This window comes from Daphnia pulicaria, chromosome 6 (assembly GCF_021234035.1).
Source record: "Daphnia pulicaria isolate SC F1-1A chromosome 6, SC_F0-13Bv2, whole genome shotgun sequence".
NCBI lineage: Eukaryota > Metazoa > Arthropoda > Branchiopoda > Diplostraca > Daphniidae > Daphnia > Daphnia pulicaria.
In genome coordinates this window covers 7,826,317-7,846,560 of record NC_060918.1, presented here as the reverse complement: position 1 = coordinate 7,846,560, position 20,244 = coordinate 7,826,317, and the positions used below count along the sequence as shown (strand labels likewise).

General features: G+C 41.1%; 1 protein-coding gene and 3 long non-coding RNA genes across 6 annotated transcripts in view; 2 read left to right on the top strand and 2 right to left on the bottom strand.

Moving 5' to 3' along the window:
• LOC124342055 (THO complex subunit 2-like) overlaps positions 1 to 20,244 on the top strand; it is a 366,722-nt gene that overhangs the window by 331,369 nt on the left and 15,109 nt on the right. The window lies entirely within an intron of this gene.
• LOC124343087 lies at positions 122 to 1,865 on the top strand. Of its 2 annotated transcripts, XR_006919136.1 has the most exons (6): positions 131 to 215; positions 361 to 736; positions 799 to 973; positions 1,041 to 1,422; positions 1,482 to 1,585; positions 1,647 to 1,865. It is a non-coding gene; the product is annotated as an uncharacterized LOC124343087 (long non-coding RNA). The 2 variants fall into 2 exon arrangements; XR_006919135.1 differs by having other exon boundaries at positions 122 to 736.
• LOC124343110 lies at positions 820 to 11,621 on the bottom strand. The gene is made up of 2 exons (XR_006919169.1): positions 11,519 to 11,621; positions 820 to 873 (listed from the first exon to the last, which is right to left on the bottom strand). It is a non-coding gene; the product is annotated as an uncharacterized LOC124343110 (long non-coding RNA).
• Positions 2,474 to 3,689, bottom strand: LOC124343088. 2 transcript variants are annotated; one of them, XR_006919138.1, is made up of 3 exons: positions 3,017 to 3,689; positions 2,687 to 2,920; positions 2,474 to 2,623 (listed from the first exon to the last, which is right to left on the bottom strand). It is a non-coding gene; the product is annotated as an uncharacterized LOC124343088 (long non-coding RNA). The 2 variants fall into 2 exon arrangements; XR_006919137.1 differs by having other exon boundaries at positions 2,687 to 3,062.

Sequence of the window (20,244 nt, the reverse complement as noted above, 5' to 3'; positions counted from 1 at the left end):
TTTACAAATTAGTTTGCAGTTTTGTACCCAACTAGGAAAATTTTAAAAAGAAATGTCAATTTATTCATATTTTGAGCAGTTTGAATTAGGAGGGGAATCGATTTATAATTGTGCCTCGCGCCTAGCGTCGCCAGTTTCCCTCCGGGTCTTTTGGGGAGTGTGGTGTGATGAAATTGTTGTAGTGTGTCTATGCTGTTTTTATTTTGTTCCTTTATGTGAGTTCTGAAATACTAACTCATAAACAAGGATTGAAAATTTGCTGAGTTATAATGTTGCTTGCCTTTTCAATTTTACTTGCCTTTGTTGCAAACTATTTCCTATTTCAACCCAATTGTGTTGACGCATATCTATTCGGGAAAGTGAGCCTCAATGTGTCCCATCTAGCGGCATAAAAGAAAGATTGACGCGTCTTTGGCTGGAATAGCGGTGGCCATCGAAAGCTAGTGGCGCTTTTTCGGTGATTGATTGAGATGTTACTGGGAAAATACACAACAGTTTAACAATTGTTTTTTTTTTTCATTACCAAATATGTCTAATCGTGTTTTGCTCCATGAATGAGGTGCAATTTCTTCACAAGATTGTGAAAATGGTTACATTTGCGCTACATTTCACATGCAGCTGGTATAGTGATGGGTTTGATCAGATCTAAATGTATAGCTGGAAGAGCTGTGCCGGGCCACTAGGAACTGGCAAAACTGCCCTCGCCATGGCTATTGCTCAAGATTTAGTCAACAAGGTCAAACCTTCTTTAACTGTTAACAAATTAAAGAAATTTAAAAATTAATGTTTCCTATACAGGTTCCTTTTTGTCCTATGGTGGGCTCACAAGTCTTTAGTATTGAAAAAAAAAAAAATGAGGTTTTAATGGAAAACCTTCGGAGAGCTATTGGACTTTGTATCAACAAAACTAATCTTAGGAAGAAGAAGTCATTGAACTTACCCCAGTTGAAACTGAGAATAAATGGGAGGTATGGTAGGTAAAAGATAAAAACCCAGTTGATTTTTATGTCAAATCTTACTACCAGTTATTTGTTTTGCAGGATGTGGCAAAACTGTCAGTCATGTTTAAGCATTGTACTGAAGACAGCTAAAGGAACAAAGCAGTTCAAGTTGGATCCTTCCATATTTTATCTACATATCTCTCCAGAAGGAACATGTTGAAATGGACGACATCATAAACATTGAAGCTAAGAGCGGAGCGGTTAAACGTCAAGGCCGATTCGATACGTTTGCCACCGAGTTTGATCTCGAAGCCGAAGAATAGGTCCCTCTTCCCAAAGGCGATGTTCACAAAAAGAAAGAAATTGTCCAAGACGTCACCCTATACCATTTGGACGTGGCCAATGGCCATCCACATCAGCGAGGCCGAGACAATATTTCCATGATGAGACAGTTAACGAGGCCGAAAAAAAGAGATAACAGGTAATATTTTCATACTTATAAAATGCTTGCCAAGATTTAAATTTACATTTTAATTTTAGACAAGCTGAGTAGAGAAATCAACAGAGTAGTCGACAAGTACATTGACCAGGGAATTGCAGAGCTTGTACCCGGCGTGTTATCCATCGACGAAATTCACTTGCTGGTAATAGACGAATCTAAATACAAATATTCAAAATAATTGATTTATATCAATGGAATTTCAGGACATGGAATGCTTTGCCTATCTCCAAAAAACGTTAACGTTCGCTCTTCTCCATCACCAATCAAGATATAAAAGAAGTCTCGATGCCAAATCATCAGCCAAGATCCTGACGCAAGACAAAGACAAATATATGAAATGAGGAATCGAGTAAAATTTGCTTGTCTGTGTTGGTTTTTTTTTCCATTTTTTCCTAATAAAATTATCCTCCACGAAAAACCAATTCCATTCGTCAAGCCACTCCGCTTCCATTTTTCTAAAAACATTTCTCATAACCAAAAACCTAAGCTCTATGTACCGCTTTTCCATTCGAAAGTCGATGTCGTTGGATGTCACAAGCAGGGGTATGGAGAGAAATCAAACAAAGTTTTAATACAGCAAAGTGAGCAAACCGCGATTGGTTGTATTGAATGCAAACACGTAGTTATACAATGCCAAGAATGAGGGAGCAACACAATGAAGTGAAGCCATGATTTTAAGACCATAAGACTAATTTTATCATATATGAATGCCCTCATTCCAGTTCGCCAAAACGCTGAAATAACAACAATTGAAAGAAACGGAGTTTGTGTTTTAGAACAGTAATTGACACGTGTAATCGCCTTTCTCCAGAGAGAAGCATCTTCATCATTCTCCAATGGCGGCATCTCTTCTTCGGCTTTGGCTTCCTCACCACCAGCAGGGACATCATCTTCATCGATACCCAAACCCAATGGGATCATGCGGGAGATGCGAGAAGCATGGACGGCTGGCTCTTCCAGGGGGAAACCAGATGACAGCAGACAGGTTTCAATCATTAAGCTTGAAATGAACTGTCACCTTGTCGGCAACCAGATAAGCAGAGTAGAAACCCACACCAAACTGACCAATCATGGAGATGTCAGCTCCAGCAGAGAGGCCTTCCACGAAAGCTTTACTTCCAAACTTGGCAATAGTGGCCAAGTTGTTAACCAAATCAGCCTTATGATCATGCCAATACCACTAAAGAGAAACAGAACAGTCAAATATGTGTTCAAATAGGAGGAACAAAATTTTTCTACTTACGTATCCATAAGAGTGAGTCATTCTTGTTGAGGACAATCTTGATTCTAATAAGAACCTTACCGCTGTCCAACTTGCTTGGGTCAGTCACGGATTCATAACAGATATTGTCTAGGACATTTGAGGAGTTGGAGATCAACTATAGAATGTGTTGATAATCAAGCTCATAAGCTGAGCAATCTTGGCCTGGAATGTGAAAGTCTCAGCTTCGTCTTCCTTTTCAACTTCTACAGGCATCTAAAAAGGAAAATATTTCAGTAAGAAATGTTTGTCAATTATGGTAGATCACACTCAAAAATCGAAATTCTACATATCTATGGACTTGAGGCATACCAAAAAATGTGTAAAGAACCAATTTGTTTGTCTAAACCAGTACAGTAGTAAAACTTATTTGCTTTTAAACGTAAACAAACAAACCGGACGTTTTCTGTTCACGTTGGGTGGGGATCTACATGTAAACATAGGCCGCCGGACAGTCGTAAAAACTGCCACCAAATTCGCTTCTTGTTAGGCCTGCAAACTATAGCTTTTGGGTTGACACACATCAAGCCGGGAAAGTGAGCCCGTTCGACTTTGAATCGCTGTGTAAAAAATACAGCTATTAGTATATCTTCATGAGATCCATTTTGAAGACCTTTCTTTGTTTAATCTCTTTCATACAAAAATTTTCGTGATTGGTAACACATTTACGTAAATTTTGTGTTAATGTTTAGTGTCGTTTTGAATTTTGCAGTTTGAATTGCAGCGGTGGCGTTTCGAAACTGAGCCCCGTTTGACTTAGAATCGCTGTTTTAAAAAATAAATCTATTATATCTTCGTAAAATGTGATCCATTTTAAAGAGATTTCTTTGTTTAATCTAATGCCTACAAAAATTTGCGTGATTGGTGTCACAATTACGTAAATTTAAGTGTCTAATTACTGCAATTGAATTTCGCAGTTTGAATTGCAGCGGTGGCGTGTCGAAACTGAGCCTCCTTCGACTGTGACTAGAATCCCTACGGGAAATTAACTATCGATTCCTGACCTCGAGCATGGATTTTTGATTAATGTCGTCTGCTTCTCACTGAAATCGTTTCCTAGACCTAGACCTAGATGTTGAAACAATCTTATTATCTTAAAGAAATATCTTAAAGAAAGTTAGAAAGATCTTTATAAAAGATTAGAATGAAAACGAAACGACCACTTTTTTTAAAAACGTACGTGGCTGCACGAATATTTGGGCAACAAATAAAATAACAAAAATAAAAATGTGGTTGTTTTGTGAGAACTAGTTTCGCGGGTCTCCCATCTCCATGCTCCACTCCATGCTGTTAGGACTGGTAAATAAAACTAAGATTACCATTAGAATGATTATGGGAGCATAATTAGGAAAGTTAAACCTGTCACATATTTGTGAAATGTTAATTCCGGGCCAACATTTATCATATGTAAGCTCCCTGTCTATGTATGGCAGATTGTTTGCTCGTTTATATGGAAGCCCAAAACCGCCACTTTTTCAATATAATAATGATTTTCAAAATATCATTATATAAAACAGAAAAGAATATATATAAAACAAATTCAATATAAAACTGAAAAAAGTATTATATAAAAACCAAAAAGAGTGTAATATAAAAAACAAAAAGTTGATATAAAAAGCAAAAAAAGTCAATATAAAACCAAAAAAAAAGTCAATATATATAAAAAATATTCAATATATATAAAAAAAAAATTCAATATAAAAACTGAAAATGTATTATATTAAAACCAAAAAGAATATAATATAAAAAACAAAAAGTTGATATAAAAAGCAAAAAAAAGTCAATATAAAACCCAAAAAAGTTCAATATATAATCCAAAAAAGGTCTATATAAAAACAGCAGCCACCTAGCGGTCAAAAGAATCACTTCATGCCACATCTCCACCCCCTTTATAACCAGTTTGAATCCAGTAGTACAAATGGGGATTCTTGCGCGATAAACGCGTATTTGAGCATTTATTTAATCACATAATTAAAAACGAGCAATCGCTTAACTAACGCTACTTAATGCGCGTCGCTCTAAATTATTATTTTTTTAAATGTAATTCGAAGTAAAACGACTGTGGCTGACTGCGGCGACTGGTCAGACGAGTAACGCGAGCCCGTCCGTTTTTTCCAGCGGTTATCGCTGGTCCGTTTGCTATTTTAGCGCTGCCGCCCGTCCGCTGTTTTCGGTGGCTCATTATAAGCGAAAAATAATCCATTCAAATGTTTTGCGCTAAGCGCGCGTTGCGCTAGCGATTGGTTTGCAATAAACTTGCGCGCGATGCGCTATGTTTAGCGCAATTCATTGCATCTCATTTTTTTACGAAACGCGCAAGCGCTTCGTTAATTAAAGTAAATGGTTCCGGAAAAGAAAACCATTGCGCGACTGGACGAGTAGCGCGTGCCCGTCCATTATTTCAGCGCTTATCACGAGTCAGTTTACTTGTCGTAGCGCTTATCGTCGCCCGTCTGCTGTTTAATAAGGCGACTCGCTGTGCACGGGTTATGCGCGTTTTGTAAATAATACGCATCTTGCGCGCGACACGCTAAATTTTGAGCATTTTATTTAATCTTTAATTAAAAAACGCACAAGCGCTTAAATAATTTGAGCGCTTATTTCTGGTTCTTCAAGCTGTGTTAGCGCTATCGCCCGTCCGCTGTTTTCAGCGGCTCCTTATGCGAAAAATAATTAAAACACATTTTCATTCTAGATCTAGCGCTAAATAAACGCGCATGGCGCTAGTGATCTATTTGCGATTTACTTGCGCGCGATGCGCTAAATTATTTAGCGCAATTCATTCAATCGTAGCATTTTATGAAAGGCGTAAGCGTTTTGTTAATTTAACTAAATGGTTCAGGAAAAGAAAACCATTGCGTGACTGGCTCCATTATTTCAGCGCTTATCACGAGTAAGTTCGCTTGTCGTAGCGCTTATCGTCGTCCGTCCGCTGTTTAAGGCGGCTCGCTGCGCAAAACAATGTCAAAGTTCTAGCGCTGCGAAATCGTAAACTCGCTTATGATAAACTTAAGATTAACTTGCGCTCAATGCGCTAAATAGTCGGATTAAGTTCATCACATAAATTACGAAGCGCGCATATAATTTGCAAAAATAAATATTTAGCGCTAGATCTAGCGCAAAATATATTGACTTCATTATTTTTCGCGCTAAATATTTATTTTTGCTAGTTATTTGCGTTTGTAAATTATTTAATGAATTTAAATGCGCTAAATTTGACGCATTGCCTGCAAGTAAATCTTTAGTTAATTATTAGCGCAATGGGCGCTTAAGAAAGAAAGCGCTACATCTAGCGCGAACTATTTAAAATGTTTGGCCCAGCGAGCCGTGTAAAACTTTGGACGGGCGACGATTAGCGCTAATAAGGTAGCGAACGGACTCGCGACAAACGCTAATATGATGTACGGGCGCACGCTTCTCGTCCCGTCTCGTCCATTTGCGGTAATCGTTTACCCTTTCGCAACATTTTATTAAAATTAACGAAACGCTTGCGCGTTTCCTAAATAATGCAATGAAATAAATTGCCCTAAATATAGCGAATCACGCGCAAGTTTATCGCAAACACATAGCTAGTCCCACGATCGCTTCGATAGCGCTAGATCTAGCGCGAAACATTTCAATTAATTATTTTTCACGCAATGATCCGCCGAAAACAGCGGAAGGACCAGCGGAAATAGCGGACGGGCTCGCATTACTCGTCTAACCAGTCAGCGCAGTGGTTTCCCTTTGCATTCAATACAAACAAATAATTTAGAGCCATTCGCATTAAGTAGCGTTATTTAAGCGCTTTCGCTTTTTTAAATATAGGATTAAATAATACGCTCAAATTGAGCACATATCGCGCAAGAAGCGTTAAACATTTATTTTAACGCTTGCGTGTTTCGTAAGTTATAAACGGACTCGAGACAAGCGCTAAAATTATCAACGGGTGTGCGCAACTTGTCCAGTCGCCGCAATCGTTTTACCTGTCGCATTTATTACTTTTATTAACGAAGCGCTTGGGCGTTTCGTAAATAATACAATGAAATAAATTGCGCTAAATATATATTTAGCGCATCGCGCGCAAGTTTATCGCAAACCAATTGCTAGCGCAACGCACGCTTAGTGCAAATCATTTGAATGGCTTATTTTTCGCAAGCTTATAATGAGCCGCCGAAAACAGCGAACGGGCGACAGCGCTAAAATAGTGGACGGACCAGCGATAAGCGCTTTTAAAAAATCGGACGGGCTCACGTTACTCGTCTGACCAGTCGCCGCAGTCAGCCGCAGTCGTTTTACTTCGCTTGACATTTAAAAAAATAATAATTTCGAGCGACGCGCATTAGGTAGCGTTATTTAAGCGCTTGCTCGTTTTTTTATTTTGTGATTAAATGCCCGTTTGTACTACTGGATTCAAACTGGTTATAAAGGGGGTGGAGATGTGGCATGAAGTAATTATTTTGACCGCTAGGTGGCTGCCGTTTTTATATTGAACTTTTTTGGGATTATATATTGAACTTTTTGGGGGTTTTATATTGACTTTTTTTTGCTTTTTATATCAACTTTTTGTTTTTTATATTATACTCTTTTTGGTTTTAATATAATACATTTTCAGTTTTTATATTGAATTTTTTTTTATATATATTGAATATTTTTTATATATATTGACTTTTTTTTGGGTTTTATATTGACTTTTTTTGCTTTTTATATCAACTTTTTGTTTTTTATATTACAATTACACTCTTTTTGGTTTTTATATAATACTTTTTTCAGTTTTATATTGAATTTGTTTTTTATATATTCTTTTCTGTTTTATATAATGATATTTTGAAAATTATTATTATATTGAAAAAGTGGCGGTTTTGGGCTTCCATACGTTTAACCCTTTCTATTATGTGCAGGTTTGAGACCCATGTCAGCCATCATAACCACATAATATTCTGCTTCCGCTTGTGCTGGCAAACCTGCCAAAACCTGTCATCAGCAACAACCTCAGCATCTTCGCTAATAGGTGCTATTAGTTTTTTTCGTTACTTTTATCAACCTGTGAACTGCTAGATATTTGTAATGATGCATGACTTGCATAAATGCAGCATGTTTACATAGAAACCTTTATTCTCTTGGTTATTAGCCAAAAGAGTTTAAACACTTTCTCTGTTTCATCTTTTCCTTACCTTTCCCTACCAACATTTTTCATAAATCCATTTTCATTTTTTTTATTTAGATAAACACCATCTTCTTGGATTGCAGAAACTACCGGCCGAGTTACGTCTCTCTTCTTCCCCTTTCCTTTGAATGTCCTGGTGTATTCCCATGTGAGTGTGGGGGTATTCACGAGGACACCCTTTTTGCAATCGCCTGGTGGATTCAACTTTCCAGCAGATGGTTGGAGCTTGGAGTGCTTGTGGGTGGACGCATGGTTGTATTTTCCGGTCTTCGAGGTAGGAGAAAATGTCTCTCTATTCTTATTTTTTGACTGTTTGATTATGGGGATTGTTTCCTCTTTACATTTTTGTTAGGGTTCATTAAATATCTTTTTTAGAATGACTGCAGAATTGCAGATTAGGCTTGTTTTTGTACTCACAACTTTGTCTGTTGATAGGCAATCATATTCATAAATATTGTAGCTTTCAATACTTCCTCGTTAGCTAATTTTTCATCAGTTAGTCATAAAAACATATTTGCGATTTGTTTCATTGTGGACGTATTTAGACGTGCACGATTAAGTTCCATTGCAGCCTGGACTCGTCTCCCCATGCTTCTCAGGTGGTCATTTCTTAAATTTATTGCTTAAGAGACTGATTGTGTCTTCCAAAAAGTGATCTTGGGAAATTTGGGAGAACAATAATGGTTCAAATGTTGACTTTGTGATGAAGCTAAATATGTCATGGCCTTTGTCTTTTAGAACGTAGGGTGTCGATCCTGGATAATTCAGTTCAAACTGCAAATTTATTATTAATTATCAACATGTAATATTTCCATCTCATCAAAAATTTTCTGTTAGATTTCGTAATTTTTCGAAGTAGTCGACGACATCCGACGATGATATTCTGTTTTCGGGTTCATCCGCCAGCATTTTCAGGATCAGTTCTTGACTGTACTGCGGTTCAATTTCTGCACAAAAGACACATTTTCATTATTCAAATGATCTCGTTAGTGGATAAATTAAATGTGGCATTTTACTTTCGACATTGACAGGATTTTGATCAATAATGTTTGATTGAATTTCTGAATGTTCAGATCCAAATGGATGTTTGCCATGCGATAGGAAATATCCAAAGACGAGACCTTCCCCAAAAACGTCGCTCTTCACGGTTGCCTTTTGCAGCTCTGGGACATTTCTTTGGCCCTTGTCTTTGAGAATTTTCAACTTTAATATTTCCGGTGCCAAGTAATTCAAGGTCCCTTTGATTTCGGTCACGTCGTAACTTCCCAACTCGTCCACCGGTTCGCATAGGCCGAATCCCGACCATTTCATCAACACTTTTTCGGCTTTCGAATCCACCCAGATGAGAACATTTTCCGGCTTGAGATCGCGATGGACCAGTTTCATTTTGTGAATGTAGTCGAGTCCAGTGGCCAACTGGTAGAAAACTTGTGCAGGGGGAGCCATTGGGCCGCAGTATTTCCTGGGATCTCCTTCTTTCAAAAATAGTCTTTCCAGCGAGGCTTGGCACAACTCCAGAGCGAAAAATCTGTTAGATAAAATAATTCATTCCAATATAATAATAAGGAACTTTTTTTGTGTACGACATTGACCTCAATACTATGCCGCTCTCTGCGTGAAACAGTTTGACTACATTGGGGTGGTCAAGTTTCCTAAAAGCTTATTCTTCTTGTCTGGTACCTTCGGCGTGTAGGAAAACTCTTTTAACGGCTACTGGTCGACGATTGACACCACAAACTCCTTCAAAGACGGTCGCGTAGCCTCCCTTTTCCAGCACTTTATTCCCGCAATCGATTTCCATGTTGCACCAAGAGTGTAGCCCAACACTTGTATTCCGTCTGCTGCTGCTGCCCAGGAGGACAAAGTTCTATAATGAGAGGGCGGGATGACGCAACCGGGAACATTAAAGTCTCGTCTTGTCTGTAACTCGAAACGTTTGTTAATTGAATAGCCATTTTGGGGGTTTGGTTCGATTCATCACGGTCTATCGGGACTAAAATGTCGTGACGGTCACGGCGGAGGGAAATCACTGACTTTGGGGCTGTGCATTATTCCTTGGCAAAGTTGACCGAAAGTAGAACACCGAAAATAAAAGAAAAAATCGCTGCAATATGAGCCGTTAGGAAGTCATAGACAAGTTCGGGATGCTGAGTTGCACAACCGCAAAATTAGGATCGTGCGCCAACGAGTTTTTGTAACGTTGTGGGGATAGTAGAAAGCGGGTTTTTTATTATTTAAGCATAGAATTACTTATCTAATCTTAGAAATGTTCAGGATTATCGTTGTTTAGAACATTCTGCTTTTTATAGAGTAATTTTAAATGTATAATTCAGCTTAGTTTACCCATTAAAATTAAAGAAAGTCCAAGCCTGGGATGCTGTTTAGTCTTTTCTTGTGTGTTTGAGCTTGTCACTTGTTAGCAGATCTGTCAAAAAACACAAGAAAAGACTAAACAGCATCCCAGGCTTGGACTTTCTTTAATTTTAATGGGTAAACTAAGCTGAATTATACATTTAAAATTACTCTATAAAAAGCAGAATGTTCTAAACAACGATAACCCTGAACATTTCTAAGATTAGATAAGTAATTCTATGCTTAAATAATAAAAAACCCGCTTTCTACTATCCCCACAACGTTACAAAAACTCGTTGGCGCACGATCCTAATTTTGCGGTTGTGCAACTCAGCATCCCGAACTTGTCTATCCTCTATTTTGCTAGAGATAAAAATTCGAGTATCCCTGCCGTCACGTGAATACTGAAGCGCTTTTTTTTGGCAGGACGTCCGATATTCCAATTGTGTATGTGTCATGTGTGTATAAATAGGAAAGTATGGCATTTTAAGTAGTCTTTTTTATTAGTACCCAACGGCGGCGTAGAAAACAAACAATCGTTCTCGAATGCTCCTGCTGATAGCCTCAATGGACTGTGAAAGCTACATCCCCATGTAGATTGATATCAAGATAAGCGGGCTATAGCTCTTTCTTGTTTACTTCGCGACTTGAGACTAAATTGAAGGATGTAAAATGACTTGATGATTTTTTTTTTCTTTACGCCTTATCCTGACGCGATTATCAACACTACGGTTTTAAACTGCGGGCTAAAACCTGACCTTTCTATTTCCCCTGTTTCCCTGTTGAAAATTTGAAATATGACAAGCTGAAAGGCCTTGACTCGTTTGTTAATGAAGAGCACATAACTTATGACTTTAAGAAATTTAAAAGCAGAAAGACGCAGAAAGAATTTTTATTTTCTCTATTCCTTTCATCCTGTGAAGCAAATTAAGCTAAATTTTTTTAACACAATTAAAACATAAAGTTTCATTCCAGCATTTTTACCCTCCGGTTTGCACACAATCAAATGCATTTTTCCCTATTCTTTTCTTTTAAATCTGCTTATTATTTTAGAGAGAATTTGACTATTCGGGCAGAGTAGCTTGACTGTGAACTTGTGTAGTGTCTCGAATTCCTGCACGAATTCCTGCAAAACTTTTGCCACGGGAATCAACCCAATCAGGCTCTTCTTCACAAACACCTGCAATTTTTTCTCACTCCCGGGGTAAATTCATTTTATTTTTTAGGCTTTAAAATGTTTCAAATTTATTTCTTTTGTCATTTCAGTTGCTGGAAGCTCAAACGGTTCGTGCCATCTTTCAAGACAATGCTTAAACCGGGGGTTGGCAACTCACAACTTGGGTGTACGAAGATTCGGGATTCTAGAGAGATTCTAGAGATTCCGAAAAATTCTATGAGAGGAGAGATAGGGAGATTCTGGCCAGGTCGGACCAGGGTGTACGAAGATTCTTGGGAGTTGCCAACCCCCGGCTTAAACTGTGCAGCGAACTGAGCGACAAAGTGGTCCAGCATTTCGTTCACTGCATCGATACTCACGGCCGTCACGTGAATATCTCCACTTTTTGCAAACGATTGTGAAAGCGGAAGGCCAATTCATCCGCAAGTGCCAAGACATGGTCATGCAATAACTGGTTAACGTCGGGGAGGACGTGCTGTTATTTTACAACGACAAGGCATCGTTCAACGCCTTTCCCGACATGATGAGGGCCGAACGGCACCGACTGGACGCCACTGACAGCAGCGGAGCTCTCAAGTAAAATCAAAGAAATTTAATTTCCTTAAAGCTTTTGGCTTAATCTCGTCTTTTTTTTCAGGTACCACATTGAACTGGTGCGTCTGCTAGCCCTTTGCACGATGGGCCAGAACGTGTACACGGAAATCAAGTGCCACAGTCTGTTGACGTTGGACGACATCGTTGCCATGGTGTCGCACAAAGATTGCATCCCCGAAGTCAAGGAAGTCTACATCAATTTTCTGAATCACTGCTACATCGACACTGAAGTGGAGGTCAAGGAGATCTCACCTCGTCGCACGACGTCGACGACAGGTTTGACGAGATGAAATGGCAGAAGAAATTGCGCGGACAGCCGTTCCTCTTTTGGGTCAGCTCGCACATGTCCATCTGGTGTCAAATCCTCTTCAATTTGGCCGTCATTTTCAACGTGATTGTCGCCTTCTTTTACCCGTTTGACACTGACGGACCGGCTCCTGATCCTGGCACTCACCTCTCAGGTCTGCACAACTTGAAATAGTAACTCCCATTTCCATCTTTTCAACAATCTTTTCCTTTATTAATTCAGGTCTTATCTGGGCCGTCATGCTTCTATCCGCCGCTGTGGCCATCACGCTACCCAAACCGTCGGGTATTAGGACTCTGGTCATGACAGTCATCCTCCGGCTCATTTGCTCAGCCGGCCCTCAACCCACACTGATGCTCCTTGGCACCGCCACGGTAGTGTTGAAGGGCGTCCATTTGCTGGGCATCATGGGCAACGCCGGGACATTCCAGCGGAGCGTCAGACAAATCTGCACGGACACGGAGATTGTCTACCACGTCGTTTACCTCATCTTTTGCTTCCTCGGACTCAGCACCCATCCATTCTTCTTCTCCGTCCTTTTGTTTGACGTCGTCTACCGCGAGGAGACGCTGCTCATCGTCATCCGCTCAGTGACGCGTAACGGCACGGCAGGTCCATCGTTCTCACTGCCGTTTTGGCTCTCACCCTAGTCTACATGTTCTCCATCATCGGGTACTTCAGTTTCATGTCACTTTTCCATGTTCCATATTGAAATTCTTTTATTTTTGCCAGGTACATTTTCTTCAAGGATGACTTTTTGGTCGAAGTGGATGGCGACTCAGTGACAGGTGTCGTGCCGGGATCCTGTTCATCCGACGATATTAGATATTCCGGCGGTTCCACTAAATCGTTCATGAGCCAAATCGAAGAAGCAGAGGGCAGTGGTGGTGGTGGTGGTGAGAGTCGAGAAAGAGCCTCCGATTCCCTCATCATGTGCATCGTCACTACTCTTAACCAAGGCCTACGTACGGTGGAGGCATCGGTGACATTCTGCGCGCACCATATAGCAGGGTAAAGATGTCCTTCCCACTTTTCCGTTATTTTTAAAAAATACTTATTGAATGAATTCTGATCCTATACTTTTGCTGCCCCGGATAGAAAAGCGTAAGAGATTTTTAAAGATTCTCCAAGGTTCTTGGCGATTTATTTTGTCTAGTACCCTTCCCATAACGATTCTTTTGTTTGTGGATTTTTGTTTAGGAGCCAATGTTTGGAGCTCGAGTGATTTACGACATGCTCTTCTTCTTCGTAGTCATCATTATTGTCCTCAATCTCATTTTCGGTGTCATTATCGACACGTTCGCCGATCTGAGGAGCGAGAAGCAACAAAAGGAGGAGATTTTGAAGAACACGTGTTTCACCTGCGGCCTCGATCGCTCCCAGATCGAAAATAAGGCCGTCAGCTTCGAGGATCACATCCTCCACGAGCATAACATGTGGCATTATCTTTATTTTATCGTCCTCGTACGGGTCAAAGATCCCACCGAATTCACTGGACCTGAAAGCTACGTCTACGCCATGGTCAAAGTGAGTCCATCTTTTTATATAAGGTTCTTTTGAGTATTTCTCATTTCTCCCATGTCTTTTATTAACAGGACAAAAACTTGGAATGGTTTCCACGATTACGGGCCATCTCTTTGTGCAGCCGAGGGTGAAGAGTCCGAGCAAAACGAAATTCGTTCACTTCAAGTTCAACTTGAAACGACTCAAACTCTCGTGTCCACTTTGTCTCGTCAACTGGCCGAATTAAGGGACCAGGTAAATCGCCTTTTTCAAGTGAATCATTAATTAAGTTAAAATGAGTTAAAACTCTTCCTTCAATTTAGATGACGGAACACCGGAAGCAGAAGCAACGAATGGGATTGCTCAATTCAGCACCGGCGTATTTTCACTACCTCAGCCAATAAGGTCGACACTCGAACCGATTTTTCCCGACACTTTTTCCCTATCCAAACAAAACATTCCCTAGCGCTTCCCTTCATTTCCTACTATCAACTGCCTTGTCTGCCACAGCAACTGCGATGTTAATCCATGAAACGACAATAACGAGTCCCAATCCGCACCAATGTTATCAAATTAATTTTTCTATTGTTCTAATTGTTCTATTCTTCATTCCCAATGTCGTGCAACAACCAATCTATTCCATGTTAATTCATCTACTGCAATGAAATATCTTATGACAATATTGTTTACAAATCTGTTTCTTAAAAATTGTTTATTTTTGATAATTAAAATTAACTAAAATTCCCATTCAATATTCATTTGTTGAAGAACGGTATCCTTAATTGGTCTGTTCGTAAAAAGCGACCTAATAAGGTTTAAGATCAGACAAGGTTAAAGTTTTGTATTGTTGGTTAAGTTTTGGGCTCTAGAAATCCACTAACAATACTTACAAAGATAAACACTCACAAAGGTTTTGTACGGACAAAACTATTCACGTCTTGATTAGAAGGGAACGAGTGAAGAAGAGAGACACACCAAGAAGTCGACACAGAGAAAAGAGAAGCACAACTCGACGACGTATTGACGACTGCTTAACGCTGTCAAACGTCGGTTGCTTAGAGACCCCAAGGGGCCTTGTGAGTAGTGTCTTCTGCTTCTTGGAAAGCGCATAAGTCTATACGCAGTAGGCTTCATTACTCCCCTTCATTTGAAACGGTATTACAGGAATTACAAAGGTAGAATTTAGATTTCAGGATTAGTATTGAACAGGTAGATTGCTTAGTTATTAAGGCAAATGATTAAGACTGATTTGTGATTTTTGAGTAGACAGTAGCAAATGAATGTGCGCTTAGATACCAACTAATGGTACAGGGCCAACGCCGAGTCCGCGTACACAAACCGAGAAAGTTCCAGCATCAACAGCTTTTGTTAACATGTCGGCCAATTGAGCTTTGGAGTTGACGTGTTTGATGCGAACGACTTTAGCTTCAACAAGTTCACGAATGTAGTGGTGGCGTAGGTCAATGTGCTTGGAACCTTTGTGGGCTAAAGGATTATAGGCCAAGTTGATAGCACTCTCGTTGTCACACTGTAATAAAGTTGGACCGGTTTGGGCAGAGCCGAGATCTTGAAGTAGAGTGCGAAGCCACACAGCTTCACGAGACCAATCGCCAGCGGCAATATATTCGGCTTGCATGGTGGATAGAGCTACAATAGGTTGACGTCTGCTCGACCAGGAAATGGCACCGCCACTGAGACGAAAGGCATAGCCGGAAGTTGAGCGGCGGGTTTCAGGATCACCGCCAAGATCAGCATCAGAATATCCGTCGAGGACGGACCAGTCAGGCGTGTTGCCGTCAAAGCAAAGACCATGGTTGCGGGTTCCAGCGAGATACTTAAGTACGCGAATGCCAGCGTTCCAATGTTCAGGTCCAGGATTCTGACAGAACTGAGCCAGTTGATTAACAATAAAGGCAAGATCAGGACGAACGGTGCATGTAGCGTATGAGATGCTCCCCAGTAACTCGCGATAAGGAATGGCAGACATAGAGTCACGCCCGATCTGATCGGTAGGTGAAGAAGCTTTGGAAAGTCGAGGGGTGCCTTTGAGCACAGGCTGCGAAACCGGATGAGCGTTGGCCGAATTAAACTTGATGAGCATCTTTTCAATAAATTGTGGAATCGACAGAAAAATTTTCTTGTGAAGTCTGTCGCGAGTGATGACAATTCCGACAAAGAGTTCGGCTGGGACAGCGGTAATCTCGAATTTCTTGTTGAGAAAAGAGATAATTGAGTGCATGAAGGGTAGACTGTTGCCGGTCAGGAATCCATCATCAACCCAAGAAGCAAAAATGACAAAGAGTTCCTTGGTGAAGTAGTGGTAAACACAAGGATCAGCTGAGCTCTGCACGAATCCAAAATCGAGAAGAGCGTCATGTAAGGTCTTGTACCAGATCCTTCCGGCTTGACAGATACCATAAATGCTCTTGTTGAGACGGCAGACATCGGTTTCATGGCCAGGGACAATATAACCTTCAGGTTGAGCGATGTATATCTCCTCTTCTACTCGACCGTTGAGGAATGCGGTCTTCACGTCAATTTGAATAATTTCTAAGTCGCGTCCAGCCGCGATGGCAATAATGACGCGGAATGAGTCAAGACGCACAACAGGAGCAAAGGAATCGAGATAATCAAGGCCTTCGACTTGAGTGTAACCTTTGGCAAAGAAACGAGCCTTCCTCCTGGAGGGTTGGCCAAGCTTGTCGGTTTTTACTTTGAAATCCCAGCCACTGGGAATGCAGATAGCACCAGCGGGTAGTGGTACTAGAGTCCAGGTGTCATTTTTGTAGTGAGAAGATATCTCATCGTCAGCAACAGGTTTCCAGAGAGGAGCCTCAGGACCGGTCATGGCATCTTTGAAATTCTTTGGTTCAAGAAACAAAGATAGAGATTTCATGGCTAAGGAATGAAAAGATTCAGTTAAAGACTTCGTTTCCATTGGAAAATATTTCTTAGGAACAAGGCCTCTCAACGATTTTCGAGGTGGCAAGGCCACAGGTTGAGTTTTCTTTTTGGTGCTGGAGACGGAAGCCGACGGCTCGAGACCCGGGTCGACGTCAGGTAGGACGATGCTGGGTGGTGGCCGGTGTCGATTCGGTTGACGGTTGAATCCAGAAAGGTTCACTTTCAAAGTCTTTCACATAACGGGTTACGTGAGTACGGCCTGTGGCTTCTACGTAGATGCGGCAGGCTTTTTGTTCTTCGCTTTGGCCAACATAAGCCCCTTTTGTAGCCTTCGGGTCGAGTTTTTGTCGCAGAGCATCAGGAATCCAAAAATAGGCGGTTGAGCCAAAGATGCGCAGATTTGAAACGTCAGGTGTTTTGCCAGACCAAAGCTCGTACGGTGTTTGCGTTTTACCATAGCGTAAGGTTCGATTCTGAACGTAGGTGGTGTGGTTGGTTAACTCGGCCCACATCTTCAGAGGGATGCCACGACCCTGTTGGACACTATGCATGCCTTCGACAACATAACGGTGGTCACGTTCAGCGTTACTGTTTTGTTCAGGAGTGTAGGCTGCACAGAACTCGAGAGAAATTCCGAGCTCAGCGTATCGTGCGCGTTGTGCAGTGCTGACAAATTCCCCGATGCCATCACAACGGAACTTGCGAATGCGATGACCAGTTTCAGTGAAGATTTTAGTATTGAAGAGATTGAAGCAGTCACCAGCTTCAGACTTGAGTTTGATGAAATAGATTGCTTTGTAGCCACTGAAGAGGTCTTTGAACAAGATGTAGTAGCAAGCTCCGCCTACAGATTCGACTTGAAAGGGTCCAACGCTATCAGAAACGATACATTCGCCAACAGCTTTGTAAACGGTTGTGCTGATGGGAAAAGGTAATTTGTGAAATTTGCCAAGTTCACATCCATGACAGCTGTCGTTCAAGTTGGCGCCACCAGGGATGACATCCATGCCAGTGATAGCTGTGCTGGTAGCTAAGGTGCGTACAATGCGACGGTTGGCGTGACAAAGACGTTCGTAGCCAGCTTTCCTGCAAAAGAAACGGCAAAATCTTTCTTCAAAAGAGAAATGACGGAAATCAGATTGACACCAAGTCCAGGCACAAAAAGGACGTCGTGAATGTCAACAGTCTGTTGGTCGTGAGACAGACCAGCGTTGGGATGATCAATCTGAATGGTAATAGTTCCGATGCCAAGAGCGTGAAGGACCGTCGAACCAATGCCGTGAACAGGCCAACTGTTGGGAGGCAGGAGACATAGATCTTTGAAGTATGAACGTTCGCCACTCATGTGTCTGGAACACCCAGAGTCGAGAAAGAAATCAGCAAGAGAGGGCGCAATGAAGTAGCAGGTCGAGACCAAAGAGATGTCGGATTTGTGACGTGAAGCCCCAGGCGGGGGATTGTCGTCTTCTTCACGCCGACGCTTGTTGTGGTCTGGTTTCGCGCCTTCGTTGGCGATGCGTTGCTTGCATTCAAATCGATAATGATATTGTTTGCCACAATAGCTGCAGACGGCTTCCGATCTGTTTGTACTTTCACGGTCGGTGTTAGAGCGATTACGTCCACCTTCATAGCGGCCGTTACGACTGTTGTTTCCTTTGTTACCATACTGACCACAGAGGGCGGCGTTAGCTTCACCATTGATGGTAGGAACAATAAGCGGATGCTGAATGACAGCTGGAGTATCTTGATTATTTAAACGTTGGGCAGCACCTTCTAAGTCCAAGCTCCTCTGTTCAGAGATGAGCCGAGTGCGGAATGCTTCAAGCGTTCTTTTGTTGTCACGCAGATTTTGCCAGGCGTGAGTGAACCATTTGAATCTCGGAGGTAGTTTGCAGAGAATGGTGGTCATCAGAGTGTTATCGCTGATAGGTTCACCAAGATCGTTGAGTTGAGCTGCAAGAGTTTCAAGGGCAGTGACATGAATCATAATATCATGCGCGGCTTGTGGTCGTTTGTTCATAAACTCTAAGTGGATAAGATGCATGTTGTCAGCAGCACGTTGCAGGAACTGCGTTTCAAGTCGTGTCCACATTTCAAAGCTGGTACGACAGGTCAGCAAGAGTTGTTGTGTAGTGACATCACAAGTGTTGTAGATCAGGAACATGGCATAACAATCAGTCAATTCCCAATCGTTGATGGCCACAGCATTAGTGATGACTGGTACAGGGGGTGGTACAACACCAGCACCAGCATCGTGAACAAGTTCTTGATATTGCAGCAGGATAGGTTCAGGTTTAGGTACACGACCTTCAACAAAGCCATTAAGACCTGTGAGACGAAAGATCAATTTTTAGTTAAGTTGGTACGGGGTAAAGTAAGTCCCATGTTAACTGATCACATACCTTTGAGTCGAAAGATCATGTTCATGTTATGCTTATACGGGGTAAAGTTAGTCCCATTTAAACAGATCACATGTTTAACAATGTCCAGGGAGAAATTTGGATTCAAAGGGTTTGCCATACTGAAAACGTTATTCTGGGCCCATAACCTAATAAGGTTTAAGATCAGACAAGGTTAAAGTTTTGTATTGTTGGTTAAGTTTTGGGCTCTAGAAAGCCACTAACAATACTTACAAAGATAAACACTCACAAAGGTTTTGTACGGACAAAACTATTCACGTCTTGATTAGAAGGAAACGAGTGAAGAAGAGAGACACACCAAAAGAAGTCGACACAGAGAAAAGAGAAGCACAACTCGACGACGTATTGACGACTGCTAAACACTGTCAAACGTCGGTTGCTTAGAGACCCCAAGGGGCCTTGTGAGTAGTGTCTTCTGCTTCTTGGAAAGCGCATAAGTCTATACGCAGTAGGCTTCATTACGACCCAATGATGTTATTCAATTTTCTATTTGTTTCATAGTCTATGAGATAGACGATATATTATTATCGATAAATTCTGTTGTCCTCTTTTTTAAATATAGGTCGTTTGCTAACGAATTTGGGAGGTTCTGTCTGTTGATAATGTCGGCATTACCAATGCTGCTCTTTCCAGTTTCGCTTTATTATGCATTCCACTTTCATGCCATGCCTTCATCGCCGGCACTTGAGAAATAATTTCGAATTGTCATTTTCTATCCCACACTACTGCAAGGAAAATACACAAATTGACTTCTAATCATGTTTACACCCATTAACTGGTCAGATTATTCGTCGGGTCGGGCCCCTCAGACCTCAGTGACCGTTCAATTGGTTCAGAGATACAAGATGTGAAGATGAGAAATGAAGAATACTAACACTAATATATTACCACCAAAGTAGGTCAGAAACTTATGAAAATAAAAATGCACCTTGACACGAGGAACACAAATATCGGGTTTAAAAAATCATCCGACCAGTAGAAGTGCTTCAAAAAGCAGTTTAAAAATATTCGATTGCAGTGCCATCTACTCAACAGTAAAAAAAACTCATTTTCGGAAGTGGCGCCACATATTTGAAAATCAAACTAGCTCAGAATCTTACCAAAACACATTTAAAAGATGCGTCTTGACACGAGGAA